The sequence below is a fragment of the Danio rerio genome, chromosome 6 (genome assembly GCF_052040795.2).
Source record: "Danio rerio strain M-AB ecotype USA chromosome 6, GRCz13ab, whole genome shotgun sequence".
Lineage (NCBI taxonomy): Eukaryota > Metazoa > Chordata > Actinopteri > Cypriniformes > Danionidae > Danio > Danio rerio.
The window spans coordinates 18,243,759-18,265,735 of record NC_141026.1 but is presented as its reverse complement, the minus strand read 5'-3'; the positions used below and the strand labels follow the sequence as shown (position 1 = coordinate 18,265,735).

General features: G+C 36.3%; 1 protein-coding gene and 1 long non-coding RNA gene across 10 annotated transcripts in view; both read left to right on the top strand.

Annotated features, from left to right (window-relative positions):
• LOC141386220 (serine/threonine-protein kinase pim-3-like) overlaps window positions 1–21,977 on the top strand; it is a 79,363-nt gene that overhangs the window by 13,572 nt on the left and 43,814 nt on the right. The window contains exon 9 of one of the 2 annotated variants that reach the window (XR_015493450.1): window positions 453–2,973. The exons of the other annotated variant lie outside the window; for it this stretch is intronic. The gene's annotated coding sequence lies outside the window, so the exon portion shown is untranslated. Of the gene's footprint in view, window positions 1–452; window positions 2,974–21,977 lie in introns of those variants that run through there. 2 annotated transcript variants of the gene reach the window in all.
• On the top strand, window positions 5,999–17,523 carry LOC147843447 (uncharacterized). 8 transcript variants are annotated; one of them, XR_015493553.1, is made up of 9 exons: window positions 5,999–7,979; window positions 8,072–8,138; window positions 8,215–8,268; window positions 8,343–8,463; window positions 8,985–9,042; window positions 9,156–9,329; window positions 9,786–9,875; window positions 15,217–15,286; window positions 15,446–15,737. It is a non-coding gene; the product is annotated as an uncharacterized LOC147843447 (long non-coding RNA). The 8 variants fall into 8 exon arrangements; XR_015493547.1 differs by having other exon boundaries at window positions 8,343–8,493; window positions 9,767–9,875; XR_015493554.1 differs by lacking the exons at window positions 15,217–15,286; window positions 15,446–15,737 and adding an exon at window positions 9,964–10,096.

Below are 21,977 nucleotides of genomic sequence, written 5' to 3'. Positions count from 1 at the left end.
ATGTTGTCAAGTTGGTAAACCGATAGGTAAAACATTTTTGTTTGTTTGTATGCTTCATTTGTATATTGCTATTTAAAATTTGCAGATTGTTATTTGTTATATCATCAGATTAATTGATCTGTTATAATGTATTTGTATGCTGTCAGCTTTAACACATATTCCATATTACTGCTGTATTTATTTACTGTTTTATTTATTTGTAATTTATGTCGTCGGCCTGTTCAACATTTGTAGCTTTTGATTGTTATTTCTTTTATTTATAGCTTTACTAATTATTGTAACACATTTATTTATTATAAGTTCATAGATTGTCATCTAGTAGAGTATTTACTTATAGCTGCGAAATATTAGTTAGAACAGAATCAGACTGGAGACAATGGTAGATGAAACCTTCAAAGAATGGTGTTAAGTTTAATTAAGGACTTGACATCTTTTTTAATTGTATTTTGCAGATCAGAAGGGACCACATGGAGAAAAAAAAGGAAAATTACACACCACAGCAACGACTGGAAATGGAAAAACAGATGGACGGCTGCATCGATGGAAGTCCTTCCAGGATGAAAGGGGTGTTGTTAAGTATAGATAAGTGGTTCTCAAACCTTTTCACTTTAGAAAGAATTTGTCTCTCGAAGTACGACCTATGCCTATATAAAATGTGTTTAAATTAAGTTAATTAAAATCATTACCATTCGTAAAAAGTAAAAAAATAAATAAATGCTGTACTTAAAGGTAAAGTATTAGCATATAGGAGCTTATATTCATCAAAACCTGGAAATGTAGCTCGGGCCTCATAAATTTATGTCATCTTATTCATATCATATACAAACCAAATTGCATGTACATATGATATATTTGAATGGGGGAGACCAGGGATAGTTGTGCTTCTATTATATTTCTCTACAGATCTTTAAGATCTTACTTTACAAGTGTCTGCTATTAAATTGCATATAAGTTAATTTTCAGCGCATACAGAAATCGTGAATCCTTTTTAGTTTCAAACAGGAGGAGTGAAATGTACAATTCAGCCCACAGTTTGGGTTAGTTGGGTAATTTAACATTATAAAATAAGAATTAAGACCTAAAAAATGGATTTGAAAGCTTTTTATTCAGCATTGAGCTTTCAATATAATTTGTGTCTCTGTGTTTCAAAGCTGAATAAAATGTGCATCAGATTCAACAATTGAACACTATTTGTGTTTGCAGCCTTCATGAGCCCACAGAGTTCAAACACTGAGCTCAAACTACTTTTGACTTTCTCTTTAAAGAGCTATAGGAATACTGAAATTAAATCAAATAAAGACATTTTTGAATCTGCTTGGGGTTGGTGGAAACATTTCACCGACGTTACGAGCAAGTTACTAGCTTTTATTCTTACAACTGACCCAGTGTTATGTGGCCATGAATCTGTTCTCCCACAGCAAACAGCTAAAACATTATCACCAACAATGTGGATTAAATATATCCACACACAGATTACATGGGTTTAACTACAAATCAGGCATTGATATCTTAAAAATAATTCAAGTAAAAAATATTACTTTGCTGAAACGTAGTGTTTCCTCTCTAATATCTGCTGTGTCTGCTACAGAACCTGGTCAGTCATCCACGGCCAGAAGGGTTAGGAAGTGCGAGATTGATTTGTGACTATTTCCTGGTTTCTCCCCCGTGAAATCTAAACATTAACCTGTATTTTTAATATATGATTTAAAATTACATATTTCAATTAGAGATTAGATCTGCTTACAGTGCGTCATTTACAGTATGTGTTTTAGAAAACTGAGTGATTATTAGGGATGCACCGATACCACTTTTTTATAAAACGATATGAGTATTTTAATTTATGTTCTAGCCGATACCGAAAACTGATACCAATACTTCATAGATTTGGTTTCGATGAAGTTTATTTATTTATTTATTCATTTAGTTTTTGCTTGTTGCAAGGATAACCACAAACATCTTTAAGAGAAGGCTTTTCCAAGCCAAAAATATACACACATTGTTGATAACCCTGCAAATCCAGACCTTATCTATTAAAGATTAACTGTGGACATTTAAATGATGAGTTATCCTTGCGCTGACATCCCTCCACGACTTCACACATTACATAAAGTGTGTGCAGTGTACGTTAACTTTTGAAGTCACTCTCTTACACTGCATATTCGGGAAGCATAAAACCCTGTTATGGGCGATTTTTTCATATTTACGAGTCCTGCCGTTAATCCGCAGGTCAGGTATAAAGTAGGCTATACTTGATGCTATACTTTAAGTTTAACTATAGGTGGGTCACGGCTAGATAAGATCAATAGCCATAATTACTCAAAGCATACTCTCCTTTTAAAAATCATGCGACCATCATCTCACAATGTTTAATAATAATCTTATTTTTATTAAAACGAGTGATTTAGCAATGCCGCGCCACTGACAAGCCAACTGCAGATCAAACAAAGCAACTATCGCGGCAACCTTTTTCTGAATTTCAGCTGTTCTTTTTTGCATTTGATTATTATGCGTTCAATGTTAAAAAAATCAATAATGAATAGAGTGTATCCTGCGTTTGTGCGTTTTATCACTGAAGCTGCCCTTTTTCAAAACTAAAAGTTGCTTTGTCTCTCTGGCAATATTTCAGCTTTATCTAATCAAAAGTTAATTTAGATGAACCAATATTCAAAAATTGCAGTAAAGTAACTGTGACGTGCGGCCACACATCGAATCTGAGGTCTGTTCTCATCTCTCTCTCGCTGTCATCCAGACATTGATACGTAGACACCACACAAGTCATGTCGCAAAACTGAGGCTGGTACCAGCTGACAGGTAGAATAGCTGAAGCCTTTGCGAAATCTGTCAAATACAGCACTGAAATGAACAGGCATAAATGTCTTTGACCCAAAAAGTCTATCAGTAGGATATCTGTAAAAACGCAATCAGAGCCAATGTTATGTAGAAATTGTGTAGCCTAATAATTATATTAATTTTAATAAAAAAGAAAATCAAAATAAATAATTCATTGCATTTTTCGTTTGCTAAAAAATATACAAAGGGTGGCTAGTTTGTATTAATGTGTTGTAATATTAATTAAATGTGTTTAGCCTATTTAAGCTTAACGGTTATATATACTGCCAATAGGCAAGCCATTCAAAAAATATTATTTTATTGTGTACTGGGTTAGAATTAGGGATGCTCAAAATAATTGATTAACCGTTAACCGAAAGGGTGCGTTTGTGACCGATTAATGCTATCAGTTAAACGATTAAAATTATTATTTTATATATTTTTAGTTTGGCTGCATAAGCGGCCGATTGAATGCGCCTTTGCGTTTAGAGGGGCATCTTTTGCACGCGGCTCATCCCAGAGCAGCAGTTTGTGTTGTCAAGACAACTACAGAGAACTTTTAAAGAGCTTGGTTTCCGCTACATTCATTCTTCCATGGCGGGGACCAAAATGCATCCCGCCACGGCTACATTACCCATTCAAAACATTCAGTTATTGTTGTTGTTGTTTTTAATAGCGGATTATAATCGCAACAAAACGTATTAAAAGGTAAGTGAATTATAACAGCGCAAACTTTTTTGTAACCATATAGTGCTGTGCGCTATTGTTTAATCCTTTGGGGTTACGTGCTGACTGACTGAATGACTGACAGGTGCGCGATGCGTGAGGCCAGCAAACACGCAGAAGCTTTCAGTTAAGATGAACAGTTTCTATAGTTATACTTTATTTATAGATAAAGTATGACTCTACATATAATCACTCTATCTTGCTGGCGTTTATGGCCGTTTCGCTTTACTTCAGGACCCATTAACACCGCTCTGAAGGTCTAATCGCTGTTTTAAGTTATCCAGAGCTGTATGAATGTACAAATCTTGAATATCATAATATTATTAAATATTACAATTTTATTAACATAGACAGCAACACTTTTGCACAATTGATACCCAGCTGATTCAGTCGTTTCATAAGAGGACCGCGCTTCTTCTCTTCTTTTTTCCTTGTCAACATAAAGGCAGTGAGGTGCGCCTCTCGTTTTTGGAATGAAAAAAGCACGTTAGCTGTGCTCGGCCACTTGTTCAACTGCAAGACATACTTAACTTGCGAGACGATAATGTATAACCCGTGCCTACAGACACATTTGCCAAAGAAGCAAAATGGAAGAAGAATATTGCTTCAAACAGACGTGTTGATGCCAAAAAAAGCGCTGATGTTGACCTGGATCTGCATCATAAACGCAACAAATAGGCTTTACCTTTTATTTTACAGCATATAAAGCATGTATGCACATTAATGCAATATCATATTTAAACAAAAAACTGTTTACAAAAAGTCAACATATGCGCGCGTTGTTGTTGTCTTTTCATCACGCAGCGCGCGCACTTGAGCCGCGATGGAGAGAAAGGAAACCATAGCAAGACATAATCTTTAAAATAATGATTTCTATTAAAAATGTAAAAAGGTTTTGTGATTATAATAATAACAGCGGGGCATTAACTAAATGCATATTTTCCGTGGAGCGAGCGATTTGAGGAAGTCAGCTATTTTATTTGACGGAAGACAAAAATATGATTGGAAAAAAATCAGTCAGTGTTTTCGATTTGTAATATAAATTACTTATTTAAGTGCAAAATAATTTAGGGCAGTCCTATTTATTTTATTCATTTTATTTAGATTATTCTGTTCTTCTGTGCTAAACACTGCAGGTACGTGAAAATGCTCTGTTGTATTGTTCTATTATTAATATGCTAGCATATAAAAATAAATTAGTATTTTATGCAATATTTAAAGTGTCAGACACAAAATAGACATGTCAATTTGTTTAATATAAAATTAATAGTAATCTGACCAGTTAACCGTTAATAACCGATTATTGAGCGGCAGTTGTCGGTTAGCAAAATTAACCAAAATGAGCATCCCTAGTTAGAATGTATATTTTACATGAAAAACTATATGTAGCATGTCTCGCTGTCATTTAAAACATGCAATTCATTACACACCAGAGCTGTAGGCCTACACTTACAGGGCGATGTTGGTCAATAGTCATACTGCGCACCACGTTATTGAGCTCAAATATCTCTGAGGGAGATTATGTGACCCGATAGCCATTATTAACTTGAGAGATTTTAAAAATAAAAGGCCTTTTAAAAAAAGGAACAACACACAAATCGGCAACAAGTAAAACTGGTCCCTTGGAGTTCAGCACTTGTCATCTTGCCAGTGTATGCTGCGTGGTGTGTATAGCGCCCTTATGCAGCGCATGTCAACTGCCACTGGTGAGAGAGAGCGTGCCCGTGAGAGCTCAGTGCAAGTATCGATATAATCACAAGCAAAATCATATCATTATAAATATTCTATTAACAATACTTATCAAAATATTTATACACTTACATGATATTTATTGAGATTGTGTGATCTGTATAGGCTGTCTGATCTTTACAGAAGCTGTAAACTGAGACGGGCGCAGTGACGGCAGTAATGTTCAGCTCTGATGAGGTGCTTTTATTTACCCTGTAGTCTTTAGATTTTTTACATAATGTTCCATTACTTAAAATTTCTTTTATTTTTTTATTTATAGTTTATATTAAAATGAGTGCTAGCTTGTTTTGCTGAGATCATTATGCAAGGATCATATTTCATGTTCGGTTTATTCTTCAGTAGCCGATAGATTCAATAATAATGTATTTTTAAAAGGATTGTTTATAAGGACTAAGCTATAAATATATAATACATTAGGCTAATTATTAAGACAATGGTCAGGTAGGATAACAAATCACATCCATGTAGTAAATTACTGTTGAGTGGGATCTGTGCGTGGTATCTGCCTTTTTATGTATGATATGAGTATTTTAAGTGTCGCCCCGATACTGGTATTGGAATCGGTGCATCCCTAGTGATTATAAATACACTGTTTGACCAATTCATGCGTGATGTATCAATTCATAGATTCAGCATTTCCATAATTTGGTGGAAGTGAGATCATATCTTAAGTAAAACATAGGGCCCTATCATACACCCGGCGCAATGCAGCGCAAGGCGCGGCGCAAATGTTATTTGCTAGTTTCACCTTGACGCAAGTGTTGTTTTGCTGTTTTGCACCACGTTGTTTAAATAGCAAATGCATTTGCACTTATATGTGCGCCCATAGGCGTTCTGGTCTGAAAAGGAAAGTGTTCTGAGGCGCACTGCTGGCACGTTGCTATTTTGAGAAACTATAATAGATTTTTCATTAGACCAAAACAAACCCGGTCCAAACTCCAGCGCAGAGTTGCGCCTCGCTTACAGACTGCTTAATAGCCTACACACAAGATGTAGAGCAATACGCAAATATCTTTACATATGAAAAGATTTAAATATTAAGGATATATATAGGATATAATAAGAATATAAATATAGGAAATAAGTATAAAGGATTAAAATATTACAAATCATGTTATTTTCTAGCATAAATAAATATGAAAAATCACTGCTTTTATTTCTTCTTCATCTCGGGAGGCTTTTTCAGTTCATTTATAAAAATTTGCTTTTGTATAATGTTATTATTATTAGCAGTATTATTTATTATCTCCATATTTATATTTGTTTTATTAAAAACAAGCTTAGATTTGCCCACCTGCAGGTTTTAGACCATATGGGGCACAGCATGTGTATTAGGATATAACTCAGGTTTTTAAGCACACTTTGTTGTTATTGTTCATTTATTAGTTTGCTGGAAATTAGAACTGAATTTAGAAATAGTTTTGAAACGAATATTTGCGCTTAACAAACAAAATTAATTATTTATAGGCTAATTAATGTGTGTGCGTAAAGGTTTCCCTATCTAAGAGCGAAAGTGAAAGTAGATCGATTATCTCTCATTCTCACGCAGTAAATGCTCTGTTTAACAGTTTTCTGTTAAAAAAAACTTTCAACTGTTTGCTTGTAAAATGCTCAGTTTTTCCACTTAGACTTACTTTACATCCTGTAAATAGCGAATGCGCTTATGGCGCGACGCAGCTGGCTCTTAAAGGGAATGGGAGATGAGACTCTGATTGGTTTATTCTTAAAACACATCTATAACTCAATAAGAAAATAAACTCAAACCTTTTAGACCATGCGCCACGGCGCAAAGCAGATTTTTCTGTCCTTAAATTAGCAAAGATGCATTCTGACACACCCTGAAAGCGTTTGCGCCCTGGGTTTTGCGCTCTGCGCATGGACTGTCAAAATAGAGCCCATAGAGTTTGTGTAAACTGGGCAACTGACCACCGTTTTCAGGCCGACTCGGGTAAGGTTCCGCACCATTTGAATCACATCCAGATTAATTTAAATCTGAGGCAACAAACTAAATCGAAAGCCACACCGCTAAACTATTTATATAACAAATGACTTCAGGCTATAAATCATAAATGGATTTTTTTACACAACTACTAACACATGTTAACACATTAGTGATAATTATTTTACCAATAATTCTCCTGAGTTTGCACTGAAGTAACTGAAATGCCAACAGGACTTGTCTGTAAAAGCACCTCTCTAACATGTATCTGCTTAAGCCCTCCACAGTTTTTTTTAGATTCTTAGCATCTGATGATATGATGCACTAAACATACTAATCATAACAGTGTGATCGTACAGAACAGGGAACAGCCAATGCTGATCACATCTGTTATCGTTTGCATCAAAGGGTAAAAGGGCATTCATATATTTTTAATTATTATTCAGTGATTTCTCTGCATACCACTAGAAGGAAACCCGCGTACAACACTTTTAGAACCACTGGTATAGATGGGTGGTTAGGCCTTGTCTGTGTCAGGTTTTTCCTTTTTTCAGGTATTGGAGAGCAGGCAAAAGAGGGAGACTCACAAGAGCATCGGTGGAGATTTCTCTAAAAAATGCTGGAGAACAGCAGTTGGGGTTTTGTTGGGGCTGTCTTTGTTTATTTGCAGATTGGAGTGGAGCAGAAGAAGGAGAACGGTGGAGATATACTTGAAGACCTGGAGCTCATGAAGCAGGTAGTGCTGCTTGAACAGACTAAACAATGGAGTTAGTTTCAAAAGAAATGTATTAAGATTAGTTAAAGACCTGATATCTTTCTCTTTGACAGGTTGGTATGGAGCATGTGAAGGAACAGGGAAACACACTGTAATGACAAGTGCATCGTAATAAATTAGGTACAGCCTTAAACTTTAAGTTGAGTCAACTGAACTTTATAAAACATTTTAAACTTATACAATTACATTTTTACAGAGTAAGTGTCACAGAAGGGACGAGATTCAGTTCAGTAATATAACAGGACGTCAGGTGAGTATAAGCAGGTGAGTTTATTGATGCAGATAATAAGTCCATTAACCTGAATTGGATATTTGATTATGCAGGCTTGGAGACTGGAGACGGATACCACAGACAGCAAACAGGATGAAGACTAGACGAGGAACCAGGAGACACCTCACTAGGAGAGACACTGGAACTCACAGGAGATGTGCTTGTGGTGCTTCAGTGAGTGGAATACCTGGTCTTAATGGGGCAGTAAGTGGTTGTCAGATATTTCCTTCAGATAGACAGAAATAGATACAATATTTTTGTTTGTATGCTTCATTTGTATATCGCTATCTAACTTAACATTTGCAGATTGTTATTTGTTATATGATCGGATAAATTGATCTGTTCTAATTTATTTGTATGCTGTCAGAGTTACCACATTGAATATTACTGCACGTCTGTTGTCAGATAGATTGTCTGGCTGTTGTATTATTTATTAGTAATTTATGCTGTCGGCCTGTTCAACATTTGTAGCTTTTGATTGTTTTTTGTTTTATTTACAGTTTTACTAATTATTGTAGCACATTTATCTCTTCTAAGTTTATAGATTGTCATCTAGTAGAGTATTTACTTATAGCTGTGAAATATTATTTGTTAGTTTTAGAACAGAACCAGACTGGAGACAATGGTAGATGAAACTTCCAAAGAATGGTATTAGATTAATGAATGACTTGACATCTTTCTATTGTATTTTACAGATCAGATGGCACCACATGGAGAAAAGAAGGAATCACACACCTCAGCAATGACTGGATGGTCAGGAATTTAATTTTTTTTTTAATTAGGTGGACGTGTGAATCGATGGACGTCCTTCCAAGATGAAGGAGTGCTGGTTGTTGTAGATTGTAATTAGGCCTTGTCTTTGTCAGGTTTTTCTTTTTCAGGTAATGGAGAGAGAGCAGGCAGAAGAGGGAGACTCACAAGAGCATCAGTGGAGCTATCAGGAGCTTAAGTTTGATTACTTTATTTTGGATTATGAAAGAAAAATTCTCCAACAAGAGTGATTATGCTGCTTCCTGATGGTGAAAGTGATTATACTCCTGGCAAGTATTATTTGACAGTTTGGTCATTTGTTTCACTAAGGGCCTACTCACACTATGCCATCCGTACCGTGCCCAGGCCCGTTTCCCGGATCGTTTGAGAAGTGTGAGTGCGCTGAATCAGGCTCAAGCACGGTTCACTTGGCCGGCCCTGGCCCGGTTGGAAGAGGTGGGTCTGAGTGCGGTTCACTTGGGCCCGAAACTGAAAGCGACACGTGACTTTTAAGGGACTGTTTCATATGGATTTATTAATCATTCTTACTGTTCAGTGAACACAAACTGCCGTAGTTTATTAAATACACAAACTTCTCAATGCACGACAGCTGAATTTGCGGTTAGTAAATAACCGATTGTGTTCTATTTGGGACACTACAGTCATATACTATGCTGTTGAGTGTGTAAGTGCATAAGTACATAGTGTATAAGTTCATAGTGTATAGCGTGCCATTTGGGACGCAGCTTTTGTCATTTGTAGGTTGGAGTGGAGCAGAAGTAGAAGAGTCACAGGAACTTGGAGATATACTTGAAAATCTGGGGCTCAGGAAACAGGTAGAACTGCTTGAACAGACTAAACAATGGAGTTTGTTTCCAAAGAAATATATTGAGATTAAAGACCTGATATCTTTCTCTTTGACAGGTTGGCATGGAGCATGTGGAGAAACAGCGAACCACACATCAGTATTGACAAGTACATCGTAATAAATTAGGTAGACTTACATTTTTAGTTGAATCAAATTAACTTAATAAAACATTTTTAAATTATATACTTTAATTTGTAAAGACTAAGTGATGATTGGGTATTTCCTTCAGATACAGTAAATAGTTAGATAGATGTCTTGTCTGCCGCAGGTGTTTCTTTTTCAGGTAATGGACACACAACAAACAGAAGAAGGAGACTCACAAGAGCATCAGTGGAGATTTATCTGAAGAACGCTGGAGAGCAGCTTGTGCATTGCTGGAGTTCAGCAAGCATGTAGAGCTCTGTTAGTCGTGTCTTTGTCTTTTACAGACTGGAGTGGAGCATGTGGAGACCAATAGGAATCACACACCTCAGTGGTGACTGGACACTGATGGTCAAGAATATCCTTTTAATGCAGAAGTATGGGTGCATGGATAGATGTCCTTCCAAGTGGAAGGGGGTGGCGGTGGGCATAGATTGTTAAATAGATGTTTTGTCTGTGGCTGTTATTTACATTGTAGATAATGAATTCTCAACAGGCGGAAGAGAGACACTCACAAGAGCATAAGTATTATAAATAATTTTTGATACATTTTGAAATATAAGTTGTATGTACCTATGATATATTTGTATGGGGGAGACCGGTGGATAGTTTTACTTCTATTATATTTCTCTATATATCTTTGAGATCTTGAGTTACAAGTGTCTGCTATTAAATGGCCAAATAAGTAATTTTTGCAGCGTAAACAGTAAATGTGAACACTTTTTAGTTTCAGGGCATACTCACACTATGCTATCAGTACCGTGCCCAGGCCCATATCGTTTGAGAAGTGTGAGTGCTCCGAATCTGGCTCAGGTGCGGTTCACTTGGCCGGCCCTTGCCTGGTTGAAAGAGGTGTGCCAGCGCGCGATTCACTTGGGCTGGAAACTGAAGACGAGACGTGACATTTAAGGAACTGTTTTATATGGATTTATTAATCATTCATACTGTTCAATGAATGCAAACTGTCGTAGATTATTAAAGACGCAAACACCTCACTGCATGACAGCTGCACCTGTAGCAAACCTCTTAATTCCTGCAGCGCGATGACTTTATAATTGTTTATGAGCGTCAAAAGTGGCTGATCTGTTCAGCGAAATAATTAACTGCGTGTCACCCCTTCCACCCCTACCTCTCCAGCTTTCCCTTCATAGGGTGGCACGGTGGCCCAGTGGGTAGCAATGCAGCCTCACAGCAAGAGCGTCACCGGTTCTAGTCCTTTAACAGGCTGACTGTCATTTCTGTGCATAGTTTGCATGTTCTTCCCGTGCTCGCATGGGTTTTCCCTGGGTTCTCCGGTTTCCTCCCACATTCCAAAAACATGTACTACAAGTGAATTGATCAATCTAAATTTAGCACTACATTCAAACTCTCATTCAGCAGCATATCTTTTCATAGCATTTATTTTAGTCATCAGCTCATATCATGGGGGGAGTTGTCGAGATCTACCTGAGGCAAACGGGAGGGAGCCCAGGGCTCAAGGACCTTTTGAGCTCAGGTCTCTCTCCCGGGACAGCATGCTAAACTTGCTTATAATCAGTCATCAGCTAAGTGTGAACTCTTGAAAACGATATAACTAAAGAAATTTCCACTGTGCTGAGTGAGAGCGCTTCTTACTGAACTGTGCATCATTGATGACGTAAGCATGCTCAGTCCCAAATGCGATGTGAGTGCGGGCCGTCAGGTGAGACGGGAGGGGGGACAAATGTGCTTCGGCCCGGTTCAAGGCAACTGTAAATAGTGTGAGTAAGCCCTCAAACAGGAGGAGTGAAATGTTACAATTCAGCCCACAGTCGGGGTTAGTTGTAACATCATAAAATGAGAATTATGACATAAAAATGGATTTGAAAGCGTTTTATTCAGCATTGAGCTTTCAGTATAGTTTGTGTGTCTCTGTGTTACAAAGCTGAATGAAATGTGCAAATGTGCATCAGCTTCAACAATTGAACACTATTTGTGTTTGCAGGCTTCATGAGCCCACAGAGGTCAAACACTGAACTCAAACTACTTTTGACTTTCTCTTTTATAAGCTATAGCAATACTGAAATTAAATCATATAAATACAGTTTTAAATCTGCTTGGGGTTGGTGGTAACATTTCACTGATGTGACTAGCAAGTTACTAGCTTTTGTTGTTTCAACTGACCCAGTGTTATGTGGCCATGAATCTGTTCTCCTACAGCTAACAGCTAAAACATTATCACCAACAATGTGGATTAAGTATATCCACAATCAGACACACAGATTACATGGGTTTAACTACAAATCAGGGAATGATATCTTAAAAATAATTAATTAGCTAATCTTAGCTGAAGTGTAGTTTTTCTGTTTAATATCTGCTGTGTCTGTCACAGGACTTTTTCATATGTGGTATGAGGACTAAAATGAGCATGTGTGAAGTGAATCAGCTGATTTGTAACTAGTTCCTTGTTGTAGAGATTGTAAGTGTTACAACTATCCCCGGTCTCTCTCTTCAAATCTAAGGGCTTTTTTTTGACGGTCCATGTGCAGAGCGCAAATTGCAGGGCGCAAACGCTTTCAGGGCGTGTCAGAACGCATTTTTGCTAATTTAAAGACGAGAAAATCCGCTTTGCGCCATGGCGCATGGTCTAAAAGGGTTGAGTTTATTTTCTTAATGAGTTATTGGTGTGTTTTGAGAATAAACCAATTAGAGTCTCATCTCCCATTCCCTTTAACAGCCAGCCGCGTCGCGCCATAAGCGCATTCGCTATTTACAGGACGTATAGTAAGCATTTCACTAGCAAACAGTTAACAGTTTTTTTTACAGAAAACTGTTAAACAGAGCATCTACTGCATGAGAATGAGAGATAATCGATCTACTTTCACTTTCGCTCTTGGATAGGAAAATCTTTACGCACAGACATCAATTAGTCTATAAATAATTAATTGCGTTTGTTAAGCGCAAATATTCGTTTCAAAACTATTTCTAAATTCAGTTCTAATTTCCAGCAAACGAATAAATGAACAATAATAACGAAGTGTGGTCAAAAACCTGAGTTATATCCTAATACACATGCTGTGCCCCATATGGTCTAAAACCTGACAGGTGGGCAAATCTAAGCTTGTATTTCATAAAACAAATTTAAATATGGAAATAATAAATAATACTGCTAATAATAATAACATTATACAAAAGCAAATTGTTATAAATTAACTGAAAAAGCCCTCTGAGATGAAGAAGACATAAAAGCAGTGATTTTTCATATTTATGTAGGCTAGAAAATAATATATTTTGTAATATTTTAATCCTTTATATTTATATCCTATATCTATTCTTATTATATCCTATATCCCTAATATTTAATTTTTTTCATATGTAAAGATTTGCCTATTGCTCTCTTGTGCGTATTAAGCAGTGTGTAAGCGAGGCGCAACTCTGCGCTGGAGTTTAGACCGGGTTTGTTTTGGTCTAATTAAAAATCTATTTTTGTTTCGCAAAATAGCAATGCGCCAGCAATGCGCCTGAGAACGCCTTCCTTTTTAGACCAGAACGCCTATGGAAGCACATATGAGCGCAAATGCATTTGCTATTTAAACAGCGTAGCGCAATGCCTCAAAACCACTCTTGCGCCAAGCTGAAACTAGCAACAGACTATTGCACCGCGCCTTGCACCACATTGCGCCGGGTGTATGATAGGGCCCTAAACATTAACTTGTATTTGAAATATAACGTTAACAATTACAATTTAAATTAGAGATTAGATCTGCTTACAGCGCGTCATTTACAGTATGTGTTTCAGAAAAGTGAGTGATTATAAATACCCTGAAGAAAATTCATAAGTGATTTATCAATTCATACATGCAGCATTTCCATGATTTGGTGGAATTGAGATCATATCATAAGTAAACCGTGGAGTTTGTGTAAACTGTGCATCCGACCACCGTTTTCAGGTCGACTTGGGTAAGGTTTGCAGGTGCTCCGTCTGTGCACAAACTTCCATTTTGTGTTTTTTCAAGGTTCAAACATGGTAAAATTGGCTTTAGTCTGTTCTTCGACCTGCACCATTTAACAAACTAAATCAAAAGCCACACCGCTAGGCTATTTACAAAACAAATATATATCGAAATATGTATCGGCTATACATCGAAAACACACATTATTTTACACAACTATGAACACTTTAACACGTTTGTGATAATTATTTCACCAATGATGCAGCTTGTAGAAACTCCTGAGTTTGCAGTAACTGAAAAGCACTTCACTAGTGCGTATCTGCTCGAGAGCTCCACAGTTTTTTTCAATCTTAGCATCTGATGACATGATGCACTAAACATACTAATAATAACAGTGTGATCATACAGTACAGGGAACAGCAAATGCTGATCACATCGGTGTTATCATACGCATTAAAGGGTAAAAGGGCGTTCATATATTTTTAATTATTATTCTGTGATTCCTCCGTGCACCACTAGAAGAAAGCCTGCGTACCACACTTTGAGAACCACTGGTATAGATAGATAGTTAGGCCTTGTCTGTGTCAGGTTTTTCCTTTTTCAGCTAATGGAGAGCAGGCAGAAGAGGGAGACTCAAAAGAGCATCGGTGGACATTTATCTAGAAAATGCTGGAGAACAGCAGGTAGGGCTCTGTCAGTACTGTCTATGGGTGCGTTCCAAATCACATACTTGTACACTATTCTATGCCATTTTGTAGTGTAAATGGTGTAAGTAGTGTGTGCACTAAAATATTCTCCTTTTTTTCTACTTTTTTGCCTTTATTAGATAGGACAGTAATGGGACAGGAAACGAAGTGGGAGAGAGAGAAGGGGGTAGGGTTGGGAAATGTCTTCGAGCTGGGATTTGAACTCAGGAAGCCCTATTGTGCTACTGCACCATATGTCAGCGCATTGACCACAAGGCTATTGCGCTGACAATATTCTTTTATTTTAAAAAGATTAAGTTCACTTTAAATTCACGGATGATGCTCTTATTTAACCGTTTAAAAAGAAGTGTGGACTGTGCACTTGGGGCTGTCTTTGTCTGTTTGCTGATTGGAGTGGAGCAGATGGAGACTCACAAGCGGAATGGTGGAGATATACTGCAAGACCGGGAGCTCAGGAAGCAGGTAGAACTGCTTGAACAGACTGAACAATGGAGTTTGTTTCCAAAAAAATGTATTGAGATTAAAGACCTGATATCTTTCTCTTTGACAGGTTGGCATGGAGCATGTGGAGAAACAGTGAACCACACATCAGTATTGACAAGTACATCGTAATAAATTAGGTACAGACTTACATTTTTAGTTGAATCAAATTAACTTAATAAAACATTTTTAAATTATATACTTTAATTTGTAAAGACTAAGTGATGATTGGGTATTTCCTTCAGATACAGTAAATAGTTAGATAGATGTCTTGTTTGCAGCAGGTGTTTCTTTTTCAGGTAATGGACACAACAGACAGAAGGAGACTCACAAGAGCATCGGTGGAGATTTATCTGAAGAACGCTGAAGAGCAGCTTGTGCATTGCTGGAGTTCAGCAAGCATGTAGAGCTCTGTTAGTCGTGTCTTTGTCTTTTACAGACTGGAGTGGAGCATGTGGAGACAAATAGGAGTCACACACCTCAGTGGTGACTGGACACTGATGGTCAAGAATATCCTTTTAATGCAGAAGTATGGTTGCATGGATAGATGTCCTTCCAAGTGGAAGGGGGTGGTGGTGGGCATAGATTGTTAAATAGATGTTTTGTCTGTGGCTGTTATTTACATTGTAGATAATGAATTCTCAACAGGCGGAAGAGAGATACTCACGAAAGCATAAGTATTATAAATTATTTTTGATACATTTTGAAATATAAGTTGCATGTACATATGATATATTTGTATGGGGGAGACCGGGGATAGTTGTACTTCTATTATATTTCTCTATATATCTTTGAGATCTTGAGTTACAAGTGTCTGCTATTAAATGGCAATTTAGTTATTTTTGCAGCGCAAACAGTAAATATGAACACTTTTTAGTTTCAGGGCGTACTCACACTATGCTATCAGTACCGTGCCCAGGCCCATAACGTTTGAGAAGTGTGAGTGCTCCGAATCTGGCTCAGGTGCGGTACACTTTGGCGGCCCTGGCCTGGTTGGAAGAGGTGTGCCAGAGCGCGGTTTACTTGGGCTCGAAACTGAAGACGAGACGTGACTTTTAAGTAGGGTTGGGTACCGAAATCCGGTGCCATTATAGCACCGGTACCTAGGTAACCGGTACGTACCGGTATTAAATCAGCGTTTGAATTTCGGTGCCTAAGTTCGGTGCTGCGGCAAGGACGTTATGCCTGTTTCACACCGCAAGCGAAAGCAGTGCGTGAGCAGAGCGTGCGCAGCACGTATGTCGAGCAGAAGCAGCACGCAGGCGTTTGCCTTTGACGCCTGTTTCACACCGCAAGCGAAAGCAGTGCGTGAGCAGCGTGTATGGAGAGCAGAAGCAGCACGCAGCCGTTTGCCTTTCACACCAGCTGCGTCTGCAGCGCGCAGCTTTCCGGCAGCTGCTGCAGAGATCAATATATCTCTATTTCTATCTCTATGTCTATTCTATCTAGTTATGAACAGCTCTCGGGTGGAATAACTTGAGTGAACATGAAACAAAGCCGAGTAAAACTTTCTTGCTCAGCTTCAGCTGCACAGCACAGCACAAAGTGAGCTCACATCATCCAGCATGCGTGTCGAACTACACTACCCACAATACACTTTGCTATGGACTAAAACTCCCGTAAATAGCAAATCTTTAAGTGACCACTCCCCTCTCCTGCAACACTAGCGTGCAACTTAAGCAAAACTGATAGTAAAATAGTTTTACATTTGGTTTTGTAGTTCGGGCCTAAATAAATGTTTGTTGCAGTTTTTAATCGTTTTAGGTTCATTTGAATGACTATATATAAATCAGTTGATATTATTAAAGCATTTATTGAGTTAAATTTCTACTTTTTACTGTCATTCAATGTGTTTTGGTCATTATCAATGCACAAAATAAACAATAAAAAATAGGACTTATTATGACTCCAGAATAATTATTTTTTAGGAAACAGTGCAAAAATTTTCAGAAACATTATTGTGAATGAATGGGAGGGCAAAATAAATTGACTTCAACTTTAGGCCTGTTAAAGTTTACAGGTGCAGCAATGTGCCTTGATGTACTTGAATGTTAGAAATATGTTCTCCTACACCAGTATAACGTTACTTGTCAAATAAATAAACAAGGAAGATTATTTTGAGTTTAAGTTATTTAATTATCTTGTTTATGAAGACTGCAGAGTGATGCATGAAAACAAATCACTTGAAAAGTGCATGGCCCCTGCCCGCCCCCCACAGGTTAATAGTAAGCTAATGTAATTTCATAATGCAAATCTTTTTTTTTATAATTTTTTATTTGTAGTAGCAATAAACACAGTACAATGATTCCACTTAAGAGAAAACATTTCCCACTGCTTAACATTTTTCTTTTTCACAAACTCTAAAGTAACAGAACACAAAAAAATAAAAAAATATTAAAAAAAATAAATAAATAAAGGTTTCATCAAATACAATATATGAAAATAACAGTAAAAAGGTAACATAAATAATATCAATACTAAATTTCCATAGGTCAGAGAGGGTCAAATCTTTATTTATTCATTCAACTTTAGGTTATTATCAACTGTGAATTACTAATTTAAAAAGAGGATTAAGAGGGGGAGTGCAATGGGTCGTAAATTGAAAAAATGTTTGTTATGTGGATGGGAATTAGATAGTAATAGTTTTATATTTCTATGAAGATTGGATGGAGCAATCTAACGTAATCAGTCCACTTGGACCAGATGTTTCTAAATGTATTAATTTGGAGTCGAAGGGAGAATGTAATTTTTTCCATCACATAGATATTATATACTATCTCTAGCCATTCTTGGGTTGTTGGGGATTCAGGAAGTAACCAGTGTCTTGTAATTGCTTTTTTGGCTGCGATTATTAAAATATCAAGTAAGTATTTATCAGATTTACATATTTGGATATCAGAGCTTCCAAAATAAATAACTATAAATTGAAAGGGTAGTGTAATATTAAGTATGTTTTCTATTACTCCATGTACTTCTACCCAAAATTGTTTTATTACTGGACATTCCCAAAAAATGTGCCAGTGATTAGGTTCCTGAGACCCGCATAGTCTCCAGCACTTAGTGTTCTTTCTTGTGGTGTATGCTCTTTGTTTTGGCGTGATGAAAAATCTCATTAGACATTTCCATCCAAATTCTCTCCACATATGTGAATTAGTACATTTTGATGTAAATCTACATATGTCTAACCATTCTTCCACCGTAATAATGGAATTACTTTCCTTTTCCCATTTTTCTTTAACATATTCTGTTGAATGGGGTTTAATCGATCTAAATCCTTTATAAAGTTTTGAAATTATACCTTTACTCCCAAAGCCTTTGTAGGCATCTATTAATATTTTCAGTATCGAGTCATCCAGATCTGTTTTAATTTTAATATTATTTCCAAAGTGGTTACGTAATTGAAGGTATCTATAAAAATCAGATTTATCCAGGTTATATTCTTTCTTCAGACTTTCAAAATCTTTCAAAAGGCCTTTCTCTGTGAGTGAGTAGAATGTTAATATTCCTTTAGAAATCCAGGATTTAAATCTATAGTCCATTTGATTTGGTTTGAATTCAGTGTCATAAGCACACCATTGAATTATTTGTAGTTTATCATTCAGTTTGTATTCTTCTTTTATAATGTTCCAAATTTTTAATTGGGCTTTAATCCATAAATTTTGCGTTTTTTCTATGTATCCCCCCAGGTTTTTATGTGCCAATATCGCTTGTAATGGGGGATCATTCATTAGTGTAATTTCAATGTCTTTCCATTTTGCTTGATATGTTGGGTTACATAGGTTAACCAGATATTTAGTCTGGGCTGCATAAAAGTAATCCTTAAAGTAGGGTAAAGCCATTCCTCCTTGTTCCTTTGGAAGTTCTACTGTTTTTAATTTAATCCTTGTTTTTTTCCCCTGCCAAATGAATCTAGAAATGGTCTTGTTAAATTCTGACCAATGTGTTTGGGGTATTTCTGTTGGGAGAGCTTGGAATAAATAGAGGTATCGAGGAAGGACATTCACGCTTATTGCGTCAATTCTCTGGCTAAAGCTCAAGAAAGAAACGGCATTCCATCTGTGTATATCATTTTTTATATTTATTAGTAGAGTATCATAATTTACTTTTGCCAATGTTGAAATCTCTTTTGTTAAATGAATTCCTAAGTATTTCAGTGATTTCTGATCCCATTTCATATTAAATTTGTCTTTTATAGTTACTGGGGGTGTATATTTAAAAGATAGGGTCTGTGTTTTTTGTATATTTAATTTATAACCTGCATAGGAACCAAATTTCTCCAGTAAAGTCATTAGTTCAGGAAGTGAGGTTGTGGGTGTGCTTAAATAAATCAAAATATCATCTGCATACAATGCCAGCTTGTGAATATCTCCATTTATGTTTATACCTTTAATATTTTTAGTTTGTCTTATCCATTGTGCCAAAGGTTCTATATATAGAGCAAATAACAATGGTGAGATTGGGCATCCTTGTCTTGTCCCACGTTGTAATGTTATGGTGTCTGTGAGGTATCCATTTATTTTTATCCGGGCTACTGGTTTATTGTAAATTTTACGAATGCCTTTTATAAAGTTTTCATGTATGCCAAATCTTTCAAGAGCTTTATATAAAAAAGACCAATTTACAGAGTCAAAAGCCTTCTCCGCGTCAAGACTGATTAAAAGAGCCTCCATTTTGTTCTGATATATATGATTTAGTATATGTAAGGATCTTCTAATATTATCATAAGTTTGTCTTTGCGAGATAAAACCTGTCTGATCTTTATGTATTAGCTGCGGAAGAATCTTTTCCAGTCTTTTGGCGAGAATGCCTGTGTATAATTTATAATCAACATTTAAGATCGAGATTGGCCTATATGAACCGCATTCTAATTTATCTTTCCCCTCCTTTGGTAAAACAGAGATTACTGCTTCATTCCATGATGGGAGCATCTTACCCTCTTTTATAGTGATATTGCTCGCTTGGAGTAGGCTTGGAGTTAAGTTTGATCGAAAAGTTTTATACCATTCTGATGAAAACCCGTCGGGGCCAGGTGACTCATTTGATTTAAGATTAGAAATAGCGTTGACTAATTCAGTTTCAGTTATTTCAGCAGTTAATATTTTATTTTGTTCTTCTGTTACAACTGGTAGGTTGATAGAATTGAGAAATTGTTCTATTTGTTGGGCGTTCTTTAAATGTGGCTGAGTATACAAGAGCTTGTAATAGTTTTTAAAAGTCTTTTGTATTTCATGTTGTTTGTGTAGTGTATTTTTAGAATTCAAATCCCTTATTTTGTATATTGATCTCTCAATTTGTTGTTTTTGCATCCTTCTTGCTAACAATTTAGTGCCCTTTGGACCAGATTCATAGTATTTTTGTTTTGTAAATTTAATCTTTCTTTCAATTTCTTGTGCATATATTAAATTTATCTCGTTTCTCATTTTCTTTATTTTAGTCATTAAATCAGATTTTTTTTTCCTTCTTATGTTGTAATTCCAGATCTTTTAGTTCTTCATTAAGGTTTGTTAATTTTAATCGTTTTTGTTTCTTTTCTTGAGCACATAGTGATATGATTCTACCTCTAATGACTGCTTTTAATGTATCCCATAATATGGCTGGGTTAACTTCTCCATTATCATTCTCGGTAAAAAATAACTTTATATCTTCCTTAATTTGAGTTTGAAATTGTTGATTATTCAGCATATTTGTATTTAATCTCCACAATGTTCTTCCTGGATTATCTCTAATATGTATAGTACAAGAGAGAGGGGCGTGATCAGATAGGTCAATCGTTCCAATATCACAGGTTTGTACTCTATGTCGATCTCGATTGAGTACAAAAAAATAATCTATTCGTGAGTATACATCATGGGGGTTTGAGTAAAAAGTGTAGTCACGGCCTGTTGGATAAAGATCTCTCCAGAGATCTACTATACCTAGCTCATTCATTAAAAATTTTATTTTTTTATGTAGGGGTGTGAGTTTAGAGTTTTTTGATGAATCTAGATTTGGATTAAGACGGATATTCCAATCTCCACCACATATAACAATTCCTTTGCCTTCTATCATTAAGTCAATTATTTTCCTATAGAAAGATAACTTGCTTCCTTGGGGAGCATATACATTACATACAGTTATATTGATATCTTCGACTTTCCCTGTTACTGAAATATATCTCCCTTCCTTGTCTGAAATTTCTGAGAGGTGTTCAAATGGTTTTTTTGCGAAATTAATATTGCTACTCCCCTTCTATGTCCTGATTTGTAAGAAGAATAATACACTTTGGAAAATCCCATTCTCTTTAATTTTTCATGTTCTATTGGTGTAAGGTATGTCTCTTGTTACAACACTATCCCTGCATTTTCTTTTTTCATTTTTAACAGTATTTGACTCCTCTTAGCTGGATTCAACACTCCATTTACATTAAATGTAATAACTTTAAGATTACCTTTATTCATATTTTTGTAGTTTACTAACCAATTTAATTCCCCTCTGCGTCTCTCTTGTTGACCGTAGTGTATATTTTGACATTGCCTCTCTTAAATTATAGATACTAAACTGATACCAAATTAGAACAATTTTAAAGAAAATTACACCACCGTAACTAACAAGAACAGTTGCTTCCGGTGTAGAGGCTCGATTCTAAAGAGCCTTATGGGGCTTACTGCGTTTTAAGCCTCCGTAAGGGAAATGTCCACTTTATTCAAGAAGTGGGGCCCTATTAATTGGTCGTAAATTAGTCCAGACAACGCAAAAAAAAAAAAGTCTAACTCCAAAAGAAAATTATCCTCGGATGACAGTCAATAATCAAGTACCGACATTTTCAAACATTATTCGAACGCAATTAGGAAT